This window comes from Homalodisca vitripennis, chromosome 4, assembly GCF_021130785.1.
Source record: "Homalodisca vitripennis isolate AUS2020 chromosome 4, UT_GWSS_2.1, whole genome shotgun sequence".
Lineage (NCBI taxonomy): Eukaryota > Metazoa > Arthropoda > Insecta > Hemiptera > Cicadellidae > Homalodisca > Homalodisca vitripennis.
The window spans coordinates 79756460-79777547 of record NC_060210.1 but is presented as its reverse complement, the minus strand read 5'-3'; positions in this window follow the sequence as shown (position 1 = coordinate 79777547).

Below are 21088 nucleotides of genomic sequence, written 5' to 3'. Positions count from 1 at the left end.
TAGTCTCAAAATATTCGCTATATTTTTTAAATGTTCTTTAATAGATAAATAATATTGTTATTTCTCAGACGTTTTCAACACTTTTTTATAAATTCAGCATTTATTTAACATTTATCAAGGTATTTTCTCAAACTCGTAAAATTATTGTAAATTTCCGGACATACTTTACGTTACAACGTTCATTTATAGTAATTAGAACAAAATTAATTTCAAATATTTTTCATGTTTTATAAAATTCTTTACATATTTTGTCCAACGGTTTTATGATTATGTTTAAATATTTTATTATATATAATATATATATATATATATATATATATAATATATATATATACAGAGTGAGTTTTATGTCCTGGCACACCTGGATATAATTTAAACGGCCCGAGATAGCTATGTGAAACCTTGACCCTACCTATTATAACATATTTTTTTAATTTTTCAAGTTGTTGAAAATTTTGCCCCCCTTTTCTAAAGGGGGGTAAAGGGGGGCAACTAAAAATTTTCAAATACAAACCCCTATCATGTGACCCCTCATTTTAAAGGGAATAAAACAAGGCCTCTACGTTTATTTTAACAGATTTTATGACAAATTTACAATTGAGTAAAGGGGGGCAACTAAACATTTTCAAATACAAACCCCTATCATGTCTCAAGTTTTTACACACGTCTAGCACACTGTCAAACAGCCGAAGGTGAACAGTTTGAACACCTGCTACACTAAAACAGGTAACTGTTTTTAGAATTTGCGTTAGTGTTGACTCATGTCACGATAAACAAAACAAGATAGTTACTGATTTTATTATTGTAAATTTGTCATAAAATCTGTTCCAATAAACGTAGAGACCTCTAGTTTGCATTATTGGATTTCTTTTTTTTATTCCCTTTAAAATGAGGGGTCACATGATAGGGGTTTGTATTTGAAAATTTTGAGTTGCCCCCCTTTACCTCCCTTTAGAAAAGGGGGCAAAATTTTCAACAACTTGAAAAATAAAAAAAACATGTTATAATAGGTAGGGTCAAGGTTTCACATATATCCTCGGGCCGTTTAAATTATATCCAGGTGTGCCAGGACATAAAACTCACTCTGTATATATATATATATATATATATATATATATATATATATATATATATATATATATATATATATATATATATATATATATATATATATATATATATATAAAACATGTATGTGTCAATACTTAACATTAATGTCAATAAAGAATTATGAAAATAAATTCAGAATCCTCTTAAACTAAAAATAACTTCATCTAAAAGTAACTTCAGAGGTTTCCACACTCTAGACACACCTCTGATTTGAAGACGTCAGTAAGAATACTACGTAAGATATTGCCTACATGTTAATCCTTCTCTTAATTCCCAGTTCCCAATAAACAATAAATACAGAGAAAAAATTACTGCCAGTTTACAAAGAAATTGTGATTTTTAACCGATTTGCTAAGGTTTAGGTTGTTTGCTTGATTTCAAAAAGGTTTTGCTTTGACCAGAACCCCGCCACATCGCTCAATAGCAGGTCAACAGCTGCGATGTCTACTAGTAGGATAGAAACACTGACCAATCAATTAAACACCGACTTTAGCAAAAATTTTAACCATAAGATAATGATGATAAAGACTTACTGTTGTTATTTCATAGCATCTAAATCTTACTAATCGACAATATTCAAGCTTTTATTTCAAACTACTCATTTACAAGATTTTATATAAAGTAGAAGGATTATTGAATATAATATTACTACTGATAATCAAAAACATACAAATAGATAAACTCAAAAACAGTGCCATAAAATATTATTCTATCACGAAAACTTTATTATAAACTAGCGTTTCTCTGGGATAAAATAAAAAATCGCTATAGCCAAAAAAGTCAGTATTTTCAAGACTGTTAAACAATACTTTATATGTTATTTGGACTAGTTCATTGCTTTTTTACATTTAAATATATTTTTCAAACAAGTTACAGAAGTACATTGTCTCGGTATAATATTAGCTATGAGTTATCACACACCGAAGGTACGCCTGGTCCAATCTCGAGGGATTGTTGGCACACAATGAGGTAATAACAATACTGTACCATTGTGTCGAATATACTAGTGCTATCACACAAACACAGCCGTGATATTAATGTCTTGTGGATTTTTTGCTTGAGTCGGTTTGTTGTTGAACCTTAACTTTCTTAAACACTATGATGTATGTTATAATGTATATCTATTATGGCTAATGTACTATCATGTAGAACTCGATTTTATTTGTATAGAAAACTTTATCTTCATTATTTCTCAAAATAACTTCCGGAAAACTAATTGCAGAAAACTTTACCAACGAAATTGAAAGATTGTGCGTTTGATTAAATGACATTATAACAATATGGAAACGAAATTTTAAAAACATATAGCTACATCATATAAAATTTAACTTCCTTGTATATATTATCGAGTACCAGTTTCACTAATGACGGCAATTATTATAATTCTACTTGTTTATACAATTACATACTAAGAAAACGCATACTACTTACAGTATCTTATCTCTCTACTGCAGGTGAGATTCCACATTGTTTCAATGTGAACTTATAATAATTTGCGAAAAGTTCCCAGATTCCGTAAGGGAAGCAAGTGATGGCTATTGGAAGAAAGCTATCTCTATTTAGTCTGGCCTTTTTCATTAAATTTCTCTAAATCTTAGTGGAACTTTGATACAAACAGAGGAATTCATTCATAGCGTCTTTGAGATAAGCTGTGATTTTCGAGACATCCTGGGATTTGGGGGTGGATCTCTCCACTTTATGATACCTCTTGCTTCGGGATTTATTGGCTCCATATTGGGTCCAAATGGGGTGTTATCCAGAATTTAAATACGAAAAGTAAAATATATCATTGCATTGCTGATAAAATGTAGTAACTTGGAAAATACATGTATTTCTACAAATCTATTTTATCTAGCATTACCAGGACGGTTGAATGTCACATCCAAAATGACTTTTCGTTCACGCTTATAGTAAGATGAAACCGAAAATTTTCATTAGTAAGGCCACCGAAATATGACCTCTTCATCGAATCAAAATTAATAACAATCGGCCTAAAATATCGGGGATACATATTATAAAATCATAACAACATACAATCGTGTAAAATAATTCCATATTTTTAATAAAATTAATTTATAACCTACTAAATGTACATATACAACTTTCTCTCGAAGATGTTGGTTTTTCATGTATTGTTATTATCAAGACTCGAACGTAATTTTGGTTACATAGTGTCTGCCAAAGGACCATAGATAACATTTGTAAACAAAATGATCATGTGATAATTTTCTTTAACAAAGTTATAGATGTAAAAGATCAAAGCGTGTTTTATGTAACGCCAAATTTCATGAAATTTATTTTAAAAATTTAGTTATTTCTGAAATTGCTACTAATATACCAATAATTATTTGCGAGAGGTGTATTTAGTTAAAAATTTAAATAAAAGAACATCTTTAAAGCAGACAAGTGAAAAAAGTACCACTTAAATTTATGAAATTAAGCCAAATATTTTAAACGTAGACCACACAGTACCATTTGATAAAAATCACAGTTTACTCTGATTCATTCTTTATTTTACGTTTCTAATTACATTTTGTATAGTTTTTTTAGTCTGTTTATGTTTTTATTTACTTGTTAGTTAGAAGTTACATAAGGTTCATTCACTAGTCATACACAATGACATTTAGAAGTGTTCATGCCCTCGTTAGTCGCTCCTTAAAGTTGTAGTAGGGCTTTTATACGTTAAAAGTAAAATAAACATTCAAGAGTTATTACTCAATGTACTATTTGCACCATTAATGTTTTATCTCCTGGATTGCAATAAACAGAATTTAAATAGGCTTTTACATACATCTCCTCAGAAATCCAAAAAACAATATTTTGCTAACGCGTTCTTATTGTCAAGAAGTAGTATAATCAATTACTAAAATGTTTCGGAAATAGGCGTTGTCAGTAATTAAAAATACACAAACATACACATACACGAACACGGACACGGACACTAATTAAAAGTATTAAAATAAAACTATAACCACTACCGGTAAGCCTGCCGTTGCGGCTTGGCTGTAGACAGGTACAAGACCGCAACAGCAGGATTAAGTAACTTAGTCACGGCCGTCGTTATCAGCTGTTCAGGGGTTAATTTATAGAGAGCGGCCTTTCTTACCTTGTATTAAAGCGTTGAAAATGGAGTGTGATTTGAAGTTCTCATTAAGCACGTAGTTTTGCTATCTCACTTTTGAAGAGTTTATAAATCTCTCATCTTCCAACTTATTTAATTTTTAATCATTAATATTGTACATTTCGTGATCACAATTCAAATTTTGTACGAAAGTGGACCTCTACTTGGCTTTCGTTCGATCAGGTTATAGTGTTTTCATAGATTTTTGTGTGTTTGTTCATGCCCGTGTTCGTGTATTATTCGGTGTTTTTATTTTTTATTATTGATGAAGCCTAGCTCCAAAACATTGTAACTATTGATTGTACTACTGCTTGAAAATGATCTTTCAACATAGAAACGCATGAGCAAAATATTGTTTTTGGATTGCTGAGGAAATATTTGTAAAATCCTATGTAAATACTGTGTATCGCTAAAGCGTACACAGAAAGTTACATTCTACCTGAAACCCTGCCTGCGCCTGTGCCTGTGCTATACTAGTTGTAATGAGTGGTAGAGTTACAACTAACCGATGAACAGTGCTTTAAAAAAATGTTTTAATGATATTTCCATAATTGGTGTTAGGTGTTGTGAATCATAGTAATTGTATATATAGGAACAATTTTGTTTCATGAATTTATTTTACTAAAATGCGGAAATTATAAAATTTGCATTGTGAGATTTCATGAAATTTGGAACAACAGTAAAATCTGTGAATACTCTAAAGATAGCTCCAAAGAAAGTGTGAGCTGCATTCGAATTTTAAACCGATGAGTTTGTGTCTGTATAGATGTATCCAAAAATAATACATTTAATATATTCCCAGCTAATTCTTAAACGTGAATTAAATATTTATAGAGTAAGGGTATCCGAAAAGGAAATACAATAATCTCTTTCAACGAGGCCTACAGACTGTAGTAGATATCGGTTTATCAATTTTGTTATTTTTTATTGCGATTTACTTTGTTTTATGGATTGCTGAATGTAAAATTAGGGCACATGTTGATATTAAAAAGATATTGCTTACTTAAGTATCAAGCCTTGAAACTGGAGTCCGTCCCCAATATTCAAAGTCCCATCTCACCAATCTTGATCAGTAAATATTAAAGTGTGCGTTAACACCAACTACGTGATTTTAATACCACAGTATTCATTAAATCATTACTCTGACATTAATACACTTTATACAGGTATTATAAAACACATACTAAAAAATTTTATTGGATCTAAGAAAAGAGTCAATGTAACTTTTATATCCTCTACACACTTATACACATTTCATACAACATCTCCCACTTTTGAAAGTTCCCATTAAAGACCTATGAATTTTCTAAAATTGCAATTTAAGTTTTAATATTTTACCGATACAGACGAGATGTATTATAAAATTTGCATTGTGAATTTAATAAATATTCACCAATTCTATATTAATCATTGATGCCCAGAACACCCCACATGCCGCGATTATTGAAATAATAAGTTAAAAATCAATAACACATTTTTTTTACTTTTGCTACCCATAAAGTGATTGAGTTTTACAAACGATTTACAAAGGCATTTGGTTTAATATGTACCACATGTTTCACTATTGTTCCGGAATCATTCTGCCTTCTGATTTACAGAATATAAAAAATCTACCAATACATTTAGAGAAACCTTTTTAGATTAAGCAACTAATATTTCCATACGGTTACTAAATTGTGGAATTTTAGATCTAAATAATTTGGAACCAATATTTTTTAAACTGTTCTGCAGATGTAATTTTAGGACAAATGGATCTGGGTTTGCTGCATACTGCCGGAACTCAACGGTAAGGCTCAGGGATTATGTTTGTGTATACCTCCGCGCCGAGTAAATCTAGTGTGCGTTCATTACATGTCATTACTAGATGTTTATTTCTTTTATTTTTCATAAAGCAAACTTTTGGAGTGTTAATATTAATTTAACGACTAATATTACTTTGTTAACTGTGGTATAATTTTTTTGTAAATAAGGATTTTTAACAGCAAAAGCGGTTTTCAGAGAGAAAGAAACTTGGTGAGTGAAATTACCCTGATCCAGATATTGCTCCCTCCAGAGACCGCTTTCAACATTAATTAATAGGGCACTTACCGTCCTACTGCGATTGTGTCATCAGGCCGGGCATTAAAATCGCAAAATATTAGGCAGACAATTATGAAAATTTGTATGTATACGTATTTTTCCACGGAGGAGGTTTATAAGCTATGCCCATTGATGTAACTCACCACCAAGTGGCGCTGCAAAAGATAAAAGGTTTAAAAGCACCTGCACACTATGAACTGCAATTACGAGACAGTTACGTATATTACATAGCCAAACACTATTTGAATGCGCTAAGTTATTATGTATATTTGTCTGATACATTTCTGATTGAACTTAAAGTTTGAGTTTTAGACCACTTTATAATAAAGTACATGTACGTGCACAATGGCTATAAACATAAACATATTTTCTTGATCGTGGCAAAAAGGCAAACTCTACATCGGCGTTGTAAATATAATTCAATTGAACCAGAAGTTCACATACATGGGCAAAGCTTACGAAAAGCGTGCAAAGCCGCGGGAAACAGCTAGTGGTTTATAAAGTGTGTTCATTATTGCTAACTACACAATGTAAAGTAATTAATTTAAAAAATGTTAACAATCTGTCATCATTTGGTACCGTTCTCTTACAATTGTCATAGAGAATTTCAAAACAAATCGTGTAGTAACATATATTATTTTATTTTTCAGAAATATACATTTTGGTGTACCAACCTCGCTAATGTTTAAATGTCAGTACACACACGGTATTCGCACATGGTAGTATCAAATATTGAAAATAAAATCTGACTAGTTTAGACTATGTAGTGTATTCACCTGTTTTAAATTTGTTAAACATTGTGAATTTAATTGTAATTCGTTTAATTGGCATATCTAATAGAAGCATTGCACGTAGAATGGTATTTAATCTATGAAAGACTATAATAAATAGGTAACAATATGTGCTCACTTATAGGTGGGACAACATATTTATGTAAAGTCAATTTAAAACACTGGTCTTAATTTGCTCTAAAAATTGTGAAAAGTATGATAAATTTAATTGAAACAGTATAATAACTCTTGGCTGTTTCCCGCAGTATATTAATGACAACCCATTATTATTTTTCCTAATATGATTGAAATCCTAATATATATGGAACATTTAATATGTTTAACCAAATTAATATTCAGTTTAAATTATTATTAAATATTTGTTTTAACCACTACAACGTTTATGTAATAAAAGATAAATAATCTGACCGAGAACCGAGCTGAAGTAACTGATGACAACAATCTATAACTCTTTGTCGATTGTAGTTTAAGCAACAAATATCTTTCCTCTAACTTTGCTCAAAGGAATACAACTGCAATCAAACTTCGATATCATGGGTTATGTAGATCTCATTTCAAAATCACTGACTTTTCAATATATATATAAAACAGTTAACTTTTGTTAAATTATGTACGTTTCTTTGTGATAAATTGTGATGTCTCATAACTATATTAAAATTCAATTAACAAAACTTAAAAAATATTTATAATAACTGCATCCCAGGTTAAGTGTTATAGGGGGCTTCTAAGCCGTAACTTCGCCAGATAAAATAAGTCTTTTTTTACTTTACTTCCACTACCGTGCAATATATTAGTAGTTAGGTAATCGTTTCAAATTACATATATAGTCATAGTTTTAAACGTTTTATTGAAAAACGCTGATTTAATAAAAGAATAATTATTTTTTATTGAACTCGATTCACAAATGCATAATAATAGTCATAATAGTTTTATACGATATTGTCATAAATTTGGACTTTATTTCTTTAAGCTTAGAACAGAAATAAACTTTGCACCCGTTTGAAATTTGTTATAATTAACAAGAAATCATTAAAAGAGGTAAACATAAAAGTAATCATTAACTCGTAAGTGCATAGTAACAGTAACAATTTACAAGCATCTATTCATCGAGCACTTGTCCGTCAGAAACTCATTTGACCTCAACCCCATTTATTTTAGTAGTCAACGAGTACTAAGTTCAGATGTCAGGAGAAATGGAGCTTAACTCAATATTTGCATTGAAACAACCCTTTCCACCATAGCTACATTATGTGTAGTTAACTCGGTTACTCCGCCGTACTTTAGGTTCGTGTCTAAAACATTGTAGTGCACTCAATTGTGTACCTGATGAGACAATGAGAAAACCTATTCGTCTAGACTGCATTGAATAGCTGCTGGATAACCAGACTGAACTCGCTTGTACTTAACTTCCTTTGTCTCTGATGTAGAAATGATGCGAGGAGTTTCGAACGTGTTCGTCGCTGACTTTATATAGATCTCTACAAACAGACGTAGACTCAAAATTCCAGGAGTCAATCAGGAGTCAAAATACTAATGTAGGATTTAAGACGCTGCACTGAGCGGAAGGGGAAAGTTTAACTCTATATTCACACTATAAAGGATTTACGTCCTACACAACGAAAACTACCAAGATGATTTACAAGGGAAATTAAAGTGTTTAAGTTTATGATGAGAGTTCAGTCACCACACTCTCCAGTAAAGTGATATAGACTTTTGCGGAATTCTTTACTTAAAGTGAGTTTTGTTTTTACGGTTGGAGGTTTGTGAAGGCAACACTGGTTGTCATACATATGCCATGGTTCAGTGAAACAAACAATCTGCAACATTACATCTCAAGATCTATCCATTAGTTAGAAAACTAACCTTAAACATAACATAATTTAGATTTAAATGAACAAATCATACCAAAGTGCAATGAAAAGCACATGTTACGAGTCGCAAGAAACAATGTTTATGTCAACTCCATGCATGCTTTCTCTAAAATATGTACATGATAAAACCAATATTAATTAATTATTTAAAAAGAATAATAATTAGTTGAATATTTTTGTAAAGATAATTAATTATACTTATATCAAGTACTGCTTATTAAGAGAATTTGGGTTGAATGTGCATTTCTTTTCGTCTGGTAAACATAATGTGAAATATAAATTGTTTGTTCTTCAATCTCGTTAATTTCGGAGATGAACAGCACTCCACAGCAAAAGAGGATCTTTGTCAACAGTTAGTGGAGAACTGACGCTTTATAATCCACTGTGTCTGCTCTGTCCGGCTTGTCAACCTTGGCATTATAGCATGCAGTATATATTATATTCATAACAATTAACGATCAATGATATATGCAATATCATTCCTTTGCACATAAAGTGTCATGTGCTTACTAAACCTGCAGGAAATCAATAATGCAGGCTACCCATACGAATGAGAATATACGAATACTAGAGTAACACAGCATATATACATATATACTACGGATATATTTTATTATAACCCTTATAGTAATTCAGATAAAAGGTAAGTAAACTGAAAATGTTTGAAGCTCTAAAGTTTACTTAGTTGTGTTATTTTGAAGGTGGACTCCGACAAAACTATTATTTATTGTATAATGGTTTGCTACGACACAAAAATATAAAATAAATTTATATAACCCCCTGAAAATTTAGACAACAATCACCACGCTTCAACCTTTAACAATTGCGCAATTGATTAATTCCACTATTTGAGAAACTCCTCTAAAAACGTCACAAGAACTAAAAGTTCTAAGGTTGATAAATTAAAGTGGGCTCTCACTCCTGCAAGATATAGCGAAACGAGCTAAAAGAATAATGCTTTAAAATTACTGGAAAATACTAAAAAGATAGGAGAAGGGTAAAAATTTCCTAAAGTAGATGATGAATAGGGTAGTAAATCCGTTTAGTTACAGGGAGTCTAGATAATTTTGGAAGGAAATGACAAAAAAGCCTATCTTTTTTATTTACCTCTATCATAAAATAACGATTGAATAAGTAATAAATAAAAACATATTAATTTTTAATTTTAATATTAATATGGTTTTTAGTAAAATTACAACTGCCAGAAGTTAAGTAACTTAACTTTTTAACTTATATGAGTCGTTTTTATTAGAAGTTTACAGTTTGTGCTCTCAGCAAAGCCAAAGTGAAACATTGATGATGAAACGATTCAGACACGCTATATTGAAGTGCTGTTGTGGAGAAGTCGTTCATCCAACAAACATCTTTCCCCCTAACTTTGCTCAATGGAATTCAGGCTCGTAATCAAACTTCGACATCCTGAATAGTGTTCATCTCATCGCTGGGAACCCTTAAGATTCCTGTGTTATGGTTGTGTGGCAGATTAGTGAAGTTAGCTACTGTGTGTGTGTGTGTTTTTTTTATTTATATATAATTAAAAGCCTTTTTTAATTTTTTTACGTAGATTTCAGTACATATTATTATTATTATCAGTCGATAGTTCTTACACTCTAGATGTGCATTTTTGAATATTAAGTAAATTTGACTACATGGCTCTGGCCCCACCGACTTCCATATTTCCATAGTTAATCTTACGAGAAACATTTCATTTAGTTTAAATCAACTGATCACTAAAACAAAATTTGTCTTAGAAAATTATTATTCTAAATCCACTACCCGCGTTATTGTCACCTGATAGTTATATAAAAATCACTAATCAACTTATTTTTTATGATGGTTTACACGCTTATCTATTACTGCTTTAATTTCTGATTATCAAGATCTATACAATACAAATCTCAGTAATATCTCTATTTGTAGTTAAAGTAATATGCTACAATTGTCAGATATTACAAGGTTTCATACGAAATTGATACTTATTTGTACAGTAGGCCATAATTATCACCAAAGAAGGCGATGATTTTATAATTTTTTTTATCATTAGACCTATGTAAATTACAGAATTAATTTAACAGCAACCACACTTTAAACATGAGAGGAGGTAATATAGAAAATAACGTATTCTGAGTTTCTACAGTTTATGAAATAATGTAATATGATTTCCAAAAACGAACAGCCCCTAGAATAGTTCTGGTGTCCCTGAAAAATGCTTTGAAGGAGGAACCCGACAGCATGGTACAACAAGGAATCAATGTCGAAGAACCAGGGTACACCCAGTGGACAAGCAACATCACAATAGTGCGCAAGAATAACAAGATCCGAATGTGCCTAGACCCATCCAACCTTAACAAGGTCCTGGAAGACAGAAACTTCAGTTGCAAACACTAATGTGGTAAGATGTCATCTAAATGACATCTTACCACAATTTAGCAAGGCAAACGTGTTTTCAACTATGGGTACCAAGAAGGGTTTTTGGATTTTGCAATTTTCTAATGAAAGCATAGAGCTGACAGCTTTTTGGAGTCCATTTGGTAGGTTTAGGTATTTAAAAATTAAAGTAAAGATTTCTTACTTTACCAGGCGAAGTTACGGCTAAGAAGCCCTCTCTAACACTTAACCTGGGGACCAACGGCTTAAAGGTGACTTCCGAACCACCACCAATGGCCGGGCAGGCGGGCTGCGTGCAAGGACAGGATCGCTCAGCGGTCACCCATCCAAGCAGCAGCCACGCTCGACATTGATTACGAACATATGTTCGTTGATTGATACATTGCTTTTTTTTTAAATATATTAAGGAATTTTGAGTTGCTTACAATAATTTCCTAAAAGTTTAACATTCTTCCTTTTGAGCTTTGGAGATTTTTCAGAAAAAGATCATTGAAATTACCAATGCTCTTCGAGGAGTTCGTGTTTTGGCGGACACATCCTCCTTGTCGATTATCGATTATAGGTAGAAGAAAAATTACGGATTGTTAATTAATTGCCCTTTATTGTAATAGGCGATCCTTTAAATATTATTTTCATGATGATGTAAGGCTCTAAAAATTTTAATAAATTATAAATACTGTATTTACATAAGAAGATCTAGATGATTTGTTTTGAACTGAATGTCAAATAGGTCTTATTATGTTAGCTTTTAAATGGGCTACTTTTAAATTTCATAAGTGATTGGTTTTATTCAAAAAAAAACTAATATATAAATAAATCAAATTCCTCGTATTAATACAAGGGAAAATTATGGTTTCTAGAGTTTACCATTAGAGTATGTTAAACTCGTACTTTAATTATATATGTTATATCCCCTTGAACTTTAATCTATTTGTCCGTGTTTCTTATCAAAATATTACTATGTGATATCAGTGTGATTAAGAAGATTCCGAAGCTCATAAAGTGAATAGGTAGGCTAAGCTGGCACCAATAGACTTCATCAAAATAATTTTTTGGAATTGACACCCTGGGATCATAAAGAGGTTTTTAAGTTCCTTTTACTTTCAAAAGTGAATAGTTTTATGTACTACCTACCCTTCAGGGTATATGATACATGTGGTCTATAACATACCAGGTTGGATAACTTGTATATAACTATGCAAATTATAAAAGTAATAAATGTAATATTTATTCGTAGTAGTGTGTTCTCAGTAAATATCGTGCTCGAGTTGATTGATTAATATTGACTGCACCTTAAGTCACGATTCTTAGTTTGTAAAAAGATTTTGAGGGATTTTAAGTTTCGGACAGTAATTTTGTGTAATATTTTATTGATTTTTTAAATGATTAATAGTTACATAAGTGTGCATTTATATTGAAATAAATGAGTTTAAACTTTCTATATAGTCACCTTTGGTTTGACCCCTTGCTCAAATATTGGCTCACGCAGAAACATGAATAAACATAACATAAATCTATACTCGCTTTTAGAATTTACATTATAATGAAATGTAAATTCACATGTATCTTGGAAATGTAAAAATAAACTCATGGTAATTTTATTACGAATAATATGCTAGAATGTAACTAATTACTTCATAAAATGCATTTTTTGTTAAAGCTCCAACACATTACTAGCTGCAATATGTGAAATGTTTTTGAAATGAATGAAATGTTATTATTTTTCCATTTCCCAGCGGCAATATCATCAGTTGATACTGACTACAGGCCTTAATAAACTGAAACCACATATAAACAAGACTTGCCTTGTCGAGATAGTGTTTTGTTGTTGAAAAGTTGATACTGGAACGACACCTCGGTTTTGTTAAGTTTGGAAAGGCATTTGTATGGTAACCTTATCATTTTTAAAGCTTGTTATGTAATATACAAATGGTTATGGAGCTTTATTAGTTTTAGATTGATTTAAAAATTTGATGAATAATATGTTTTATATTGGTTTTTAATTTACGTATTGCATTTATTTTATGATAAAAAAATAAAAATCTATATTAGTTCACACAGAAACATGAATGATGTATTTTAAAATAGTTTCATCGCATTCATAATTGGTTTGTAAAATGTATACATCTGAGCGTACTATTACTCGGAAGTGTGCTTGTCTATACTTATACGTGAGAACTTATCAGACTTCATGGGCCCCCAGTGAAAGATAAATAACCCGAGAAAGGTGAAGGTGATACATCTAGTTCGAGTATTGACTCTAGTAGGACTGCAGATGATCAGCAATATATCTCATTTCAGACATCGGTTTCTATAGGTTTTCACAATTTTTAATGAAGTGTATTGGATCTATAGGCAACCAGTAGTCTGTCTGTCATTCACCTCTAATATGTCCATCCTTTCAACACACAAAATCATTTTAGTTGTTATCAAAAGAATATAAATCGGATATACGTTATAATGGTTGGCATGTAATTAGTAAAACATTATTTAGTATTAGTAAAGGTCTTAGTTTAAAGTTTGATATTAATGATGGAAACTTTTCATAAATATATTTCATTTTCACACTAATGTGGTTTGTGATAATACTCCTCAATTCTCGTGTTCGTCATTAGCATCATGTCTAGTGAAAACGCGTGGACTCCTTTTATCTGGACTCCAAACATTTTTCTGGTATGTTTGACCCATTCTCTTTCTCTTCATTTTATTTTGCTACCAGCAGTTACCTGCACACGCAATTCCGTATGTTTTGCGCCTGCATGAGCATTTCTGGTTCGAGTCAATTGTATTTCCGACGCCAATGTTGAATTTGACTTCTTCCCGCGACCAAGAAAATATATTAAAAAGTGTATATGTATAGTCATTTTAATTTACTCCTGTCGTAGTATCTTTCGTTCCAATCTGATTTTGTCTCTCTCCCGATCAAGAAAACATATATCTCTGATAAGCCTACTTTTTCAAAAGACTAATTAGGTTTCATGACAGCCTTTAAATGTATAGTAAAAGTTAGACTACATTGTCTCATGTATCTGCTCTGCTAGCAGTTACACGCTTCTTTGTACGCAATTTAGTGCACGTTTATGACCACTGCTGGTTCGAATGAATTATATTTCCGATGCAAATGATAGTGTGCGATCAAGAAAATGCGTCAAAATTTTCTAATTATGGCCACTATAATTTACTTCGTTCTTAGTATGTTTTGTTTCCCGATCAAGAAATGTATATCACAGATCAGAGAAGCCTACTTTCGTCAAGAAAGAACTAAGATGGGTTTTATATCAGTCTTTAAATTTATAATAAAAGATGTTTAACATTTTAGAACATTTAGAGCTGGAATTGGTACATTAGTTCAAAAGAACAGTCAAGCGAAATTGTATCTAGCATAGTCCTTGTCGACTGCTTTAAAGGGATCTTCGGAGACAAATTCTGACCTTCTTATGTTATAGGACAGTTCATAAGGTAGATAAGTACCTAATCACTGATATCTAAAACTGAAAAATTATAGTTGTTCTGTGAACATTTTACTCATTATAAATGTAACCTGAGACTCCCCAGAGCATTGCTGGACGACATTCTCAAGGCGCTTCACTCATCTAGACTTGCCGTCCATCCTCAAACTCCGCCGACCACGTATATCTTCATTATTGTGCATTTACTTGTTATCGGCTTGACTCCATTCTTGACACATCAGCAAACATACCATTCTCCCCCAGCTCTAAAGTTTATGCTAAAATACACCGATGCTTCTGCTCTCCAGTAGTCACTGGGACGTTTGTTTCAAAATCTGCTCTGAGGGGAACTACCCTCCCCAAGGTATTTTCGGAATACACATAGGCCTATATTCATCCCAGGGACTATAAGAATGTATATGTAAAATTTCAGTGCAGCCAGTTGAGTAGTTTACGCGTGAAAGAAAAACAAACAAAGGCTCTTTCGCATTTATAATATTATTAGGATTGTAATGTACTAACTATTTTCTAACCTGTTTGAAGAACATACTTTTTAATACTCAAAACGATGTGTTATCCATGTTGTAACATATAATGATGGCAAATGTCCGAAATCCTATTATTCTTTCAGTAAAGGATATCTGTAAATTTGTAATATATCTAATTTTAACTCAGCGGGATCATTTTAATACACTTGAAAAATTCTTAATGCAATATGTTCAAGTAGGTAAAATATTTTTTTAATTGCTTACTTTTTTAGCAGTTAGACAGTGTCTTTACATCATATCTTAATTTATTATAAGCCGAAATTGTTTTAATAATTCTAAGACTTTTTAAAATCTAGTTTATAGTTTATTATCCAGTTTAACTACTATATGATTAATTTATTTGATATTAAAACTAATATATAAGATGGCACTTTTCAAGCAGCCTATATCTAATAACAATGTGGTCTATATCATGGTTAGAAATATATTTTCATTAAATTTTAAAGTCATTTTGGGTTATCTAAACTTTGTAGAAATATATTTCGTTTCGTATGACACAATAAATTTAAAATTAATTAGTAAACATTTAACAGAAAGTACTCGTAATCAGTCCAGTACCATTGAACTTTGCAATAACGCACAACTGCTAGATAAAATTTTTTTATAAATACAAACCCAATTATTAAAAATAATAATACTTTTTTGAATATATATACTATTATTAAAATTAATGATATGATTACTAATTAAGTATAATATTAATATAATAATATCAGTTTTTTTATGAAACGCTACTGAACGTTACAGAGAATAAATTATTGAAATGTAATATGAGGGGAAGAAAACTCAATGTTAACAAATCGGAAGAGAATATTTTTTAAACATGTTTGCACAAATTATTTTCTTATTTGAGTTGTAAAATGTTCAAATATGCATTATTGTATATTAAATATGAATACGATAAATTTGATCAAGTATTTATCATGTTAGTAGAAATGTGGAGTATGTAATTTGTTACTGAAATTAACAGCATCATACCTTTATGTCTTTCCATAACGAACATATTTATAATGAGACTGAAGAAAGAGAAAAGGTTTATCAATTTGTGATTTAAGTGGTACAATTTATTACACTAACACATATTTAATACTCATTTTACGCTTTTTATATAACAATACATTTCCAGTTTCTCTCACACATTTCGTAACGAAATCGACGCTCATTAAATGTTTAAAACACAATATGAACATTGCTTTTTGTATTATGAACGTCTACATAATTAAAATATTCGGTAATGTCCGAAACAAGTAATTATTTCGCAATGATAAGTGAGTAATTTTTCTAAACGTAAGAAAATACGTGAAAGTATATATTTCTTTTTATATATTAGGTTAAAATTATATTAGTAGAGGCATTTATATTTTCAACACCGTTTTCCAGCATCTCGTAAAACAACGTGTTAAAACACTACGTAGTTTGTTTTCGACTATTTTTATGGCTTATTCAATTATAAATTGGCTAATATGATGGTTGTGTTGGAATATTATGCATAATGAGTGATTCAGTTATCAAAAATATTCTGTCGGCTGTTATGGTGACGAAATGAGGATGACTAGACAGAGAGATCCATTACATCTGTTATAATCTGAAAATTGCTGTCCGAACAACCGCTGGTTATTTGACACAGTAATCGAGAAGTTCTGGCATCTGTAATAATAAAGAGTCTAGGATGGCTAGATATACATGTTCATTACATTTGATATAAGCTTAACACTGTTGTGCAAACAACCGCTGATCATTTGATTATAATTTTATGCCAACATTATAAACATAGATATCCCACTCTCTCAAGCCATCTAATTGACTAATAAAACATTTCGGAAGGTAAATGAATCATGTATTAAGAAAATACGAGTTTTTCCTCCAGAATTTCAGTATTATATCAAGACTGTGTGGGAAATAATTTTGATAAAACGTCAAAACTAATAACTTGCATATATTGTTCAAAACTCTCCAAGCATATTGATGGAGAACAATCAGTTAATATGTATGTTTTTATGCAAGTAATTCATTATTAAAATTAATAGATTATTTTTTACAACTTATTAATTAACATTTATTCAGTGAGCTCAAAACCTGACAGTAACCTGCTGGAGAAATATTAGACAAAAACAGAAAACAGAACTGGTTCGGAACTTATATTCACAGAAGAGCTCTGATCTATATCGATTCACTAATGGAAGCACGCATTTATATTCATCAAGCAATGCAAAGTTCGTCTTCAAATATTCGCTTTATTAAGAGGAATGCAAATTCCAGGATTTTGACGCGTTTAACACTCTCAATTCTACGTGAAGATTCATGGAAATGATATTTCCACTTACTTAAAGTATTATAGAACCCATGAGGCTTAAAGTGTTAATCATTCAAGATTTGAAAACAATAATCTAACAACATAGCTTTTATTTCCATAACGTATCCTTAATTTCCTAATGATATCAATATAAAGGAACTCCCTCCTTTCTCCTGCTAGTATCGAAATAGTAGCATGTTATTCTATTTTAGCATTCTATCCTATATTTACCGATACCATGGCAAAATACTACTTGATAATGTATTCGTAATAGCTTCATGAAATTATAATATATATATATATATATATATATATATATATATATATATATATATAATCAAAAGAAATCACTCAAGGCACTGGAAACGTCACATTTGTCTATTCGATGCCTCGAGATCGAACTGACCTCTCATGAAAGGTTAGTTACAAAACCTTTCATTGTAATAATTGAGACTTTCCTTTACTTCAGCACATAATTTCAGGAAAGGAGCTTGTTGTGAATCATGTTTTATTCTAAAGTGAAACTCCCAAGATTTCACGTTTAAATAACGAAACATCACACAAAAAAAACCTTTTCATAATTTACATCTTCTTTGTACTTGGTCCAAACAGCTTCTTTACCTGAAATTCACAAAATGCCATTTTTAAATTTCGTGTCAGAATGTTTTAATGCATTATGAAACAAATTTCAATGCATTACACGATACCATATTACTACTGAGCACTACCATTTGTGTAATAAATGCACAATATAAGTGCATTGGAAAATCTGTGCAGTAAATTCCAAACTAGTAAATTCTTGTACACACACAGCAACAAAAAGTTACGATTTCCTGTTTGTTACTAATCATAAAATTGAAGTAAAGAAATGTAAATGGAGAGGCAATTATTTAAACAATATTGGGATTGCGTTGTAGAGCACTCCGTCAAATTGTTGTCACAGGATAATGTTTGATTGTACTACTACTGTTTTGTTATTGACTACAATAATTAAATATGCAGTTATTGTCTTGTAACATAAGGCTAAACATTTTGGTTGCGATGCGTACACGATTAAAATTGTGTAATATGAAATTATTATTTTTATTGACACATTTTTGTGCCTTAAAGGAATTTGTCAAAGTTTTAAATTATCTAATAAGATAACCACCAAAACGAATATTGTAGGAGAGGATGGAGTATCATCGGCATGTGATGTTTTAGAAACCTAATCTTGAAGAGAGAAACCTAATCTTGAAGAGAGAAACCTAACTTTCCTGCCTATTTTAGCTGGTTAAACCTGGATCAGAGCTGGCCTTCTGTTCTTCCAGGATATCAGCATGGCTGAAATATCAGGTGGCTGTACCATATCTAGACAGGACGTGTGCTACTCTCTCAATCTTTCAAATTTGGAATTTCTTGACACTCTGAACGACGTGAGGAGGAGGTTTATAGATTCAAGTAAACCAGAGGTTTGTTCTGCTCCGCCAGTCTTGTGAACTAAACATTTTTCGATTTATCATTGCTCATAAGTAATTTTTCTTTAAATACCTTTAAATATAATTTAGCTTTACAGAACCTATTCACAATAATTAGAGGATATTTATTTTATACAGACTGATGGAATGTTCTCCTACAAGGTTTTTCCAAATATTCATTTTTTTGTAAGATTTTGAGATATGTTGGTCAAATAAGGAATTTTAACTTTACAATGACGAAACGGGATTGAGTACACTCCTAATAAATAAAAATAAATGCATCTTTAACAGTTTGCCTGACGTGTAATTGACAAGTTTAATTACTTTGTTGCTTACTTGTACATTCTGCTACTGTTAGTCAGATGATGTTTGTGTAGGGGTTCGGGTGTTGATTAGTCGGTGAGTGCCATCTGTGTGTCGCATGGTGTGTTCGGCACAATGCTAGCAAATAAATAAATATGGAATTGTCTACGGTTAAAAGCATGAAGAGTTTATTTATAATTTATATATTCAACTAAAATTAACTTCTAATTTAGTTGTAAGAAATTACTGTTCTATAAACAAAATTTAACTACGTGTTTTAACTACACTACATGTTTATTACCTCTCTAGGTGCTGCAATATCCTCTTAGTGGAGTAAGAGGCAGCCTAAGGTAGATTATAATAATATATGGCATTTTGTCAATAACTAAATTTACTTGTAATGTGCCCTGGTTTCAATTTAGTTCTCTGCTCTGTCTCCTCCTACTGTAAAAATGTAGGAGATAAAAATATAGGAAGAAAGAAATGATGTGAAATTTTTTATGAGGGTTAAAGAGGCATAACACTTATTTTGTTGCAAAATATGTAAGAAAGTGTTTTGTATTTCGTTAACTACTATTTTATAATGGTCTATAAATACGGAACGTTGATTTGAATATATAAATGTAACAAATATTTATCCAGGACAAGCTGTCCTGGATTTTATTTACTTATTCCTCCATAGCCTCATCCTGTTGTATTCAGTCGTTTAAACTAGCTTCCAGTACTTTAAGCTGTCCTACATCCATATTTGGTAGAAAGGTTTTAGCTAATTGTTCCTCAATATTCAATAGCCTACACTTCAAAGCACACAAAGTTTCACTATGTACAGTATTTAGTTCTATCTGGGTGTCTAAAAATAAACGGTTCTTTAAATATTTACACTTTTCTCGACAGTTAGTAATTTCTAAGGGAGAAATTTGATTATTTAATTCACTGCACCCATGTTCTAATAAAATCATTTTTTACTGAGGACTTTCACTTCCTCATTGTGATCTATTTTAGTAGGTCATTTTCAGTAGGTAAAACATTGTCTCTCGAACACTGTCTTAAGGACTTTCTAAGTTTATTTACAGTTAACTCTTTACTTAACTTCACACCTCTGGATATCAGTTCAAACACTAGTTAATCTTTAGATAAATACTCTAACTTAATGGCAGGCATGTGGCTTTTTCACTCAGTTTATCTCAGTGTTTGGCAGTTTAGGCACAGTAATATATTGCGCAATAAATTATTAGAGCGAATGGACGAAACACATAGGATTAGATACCGCTGAGGTCGTAGTAATGAATACGCGATTTTCAAAGTTTACTTACATGATTAATTGTGGGAAATAGACATAAAAGCACCACTTCTAAATATTAAATAGAAAATAATGTACTACCACGTTGCTGCCAAATAGAGTGATAATGAACTAAATGATATCATGGAGGTGGGCCTAATGGTTCCAATGTTCTATGTGAACATGCATACGAACTTAATAACTATTTAAAACTTTAAAATTAACTTCTCTTCACGTTGATGTCGACTTACAAGCGCGGGCGTCAACATCTTGGCTCGACATAGCAGCTGTAGTCGGAAAAAGTGAAGAATAGTAAACTAGAAGTCTACAACATGAATGCTGGGAGCACTCGAAGTTAAAATAAGAGACTCGGTCGAAGTCGACTAAATAAATTACGAA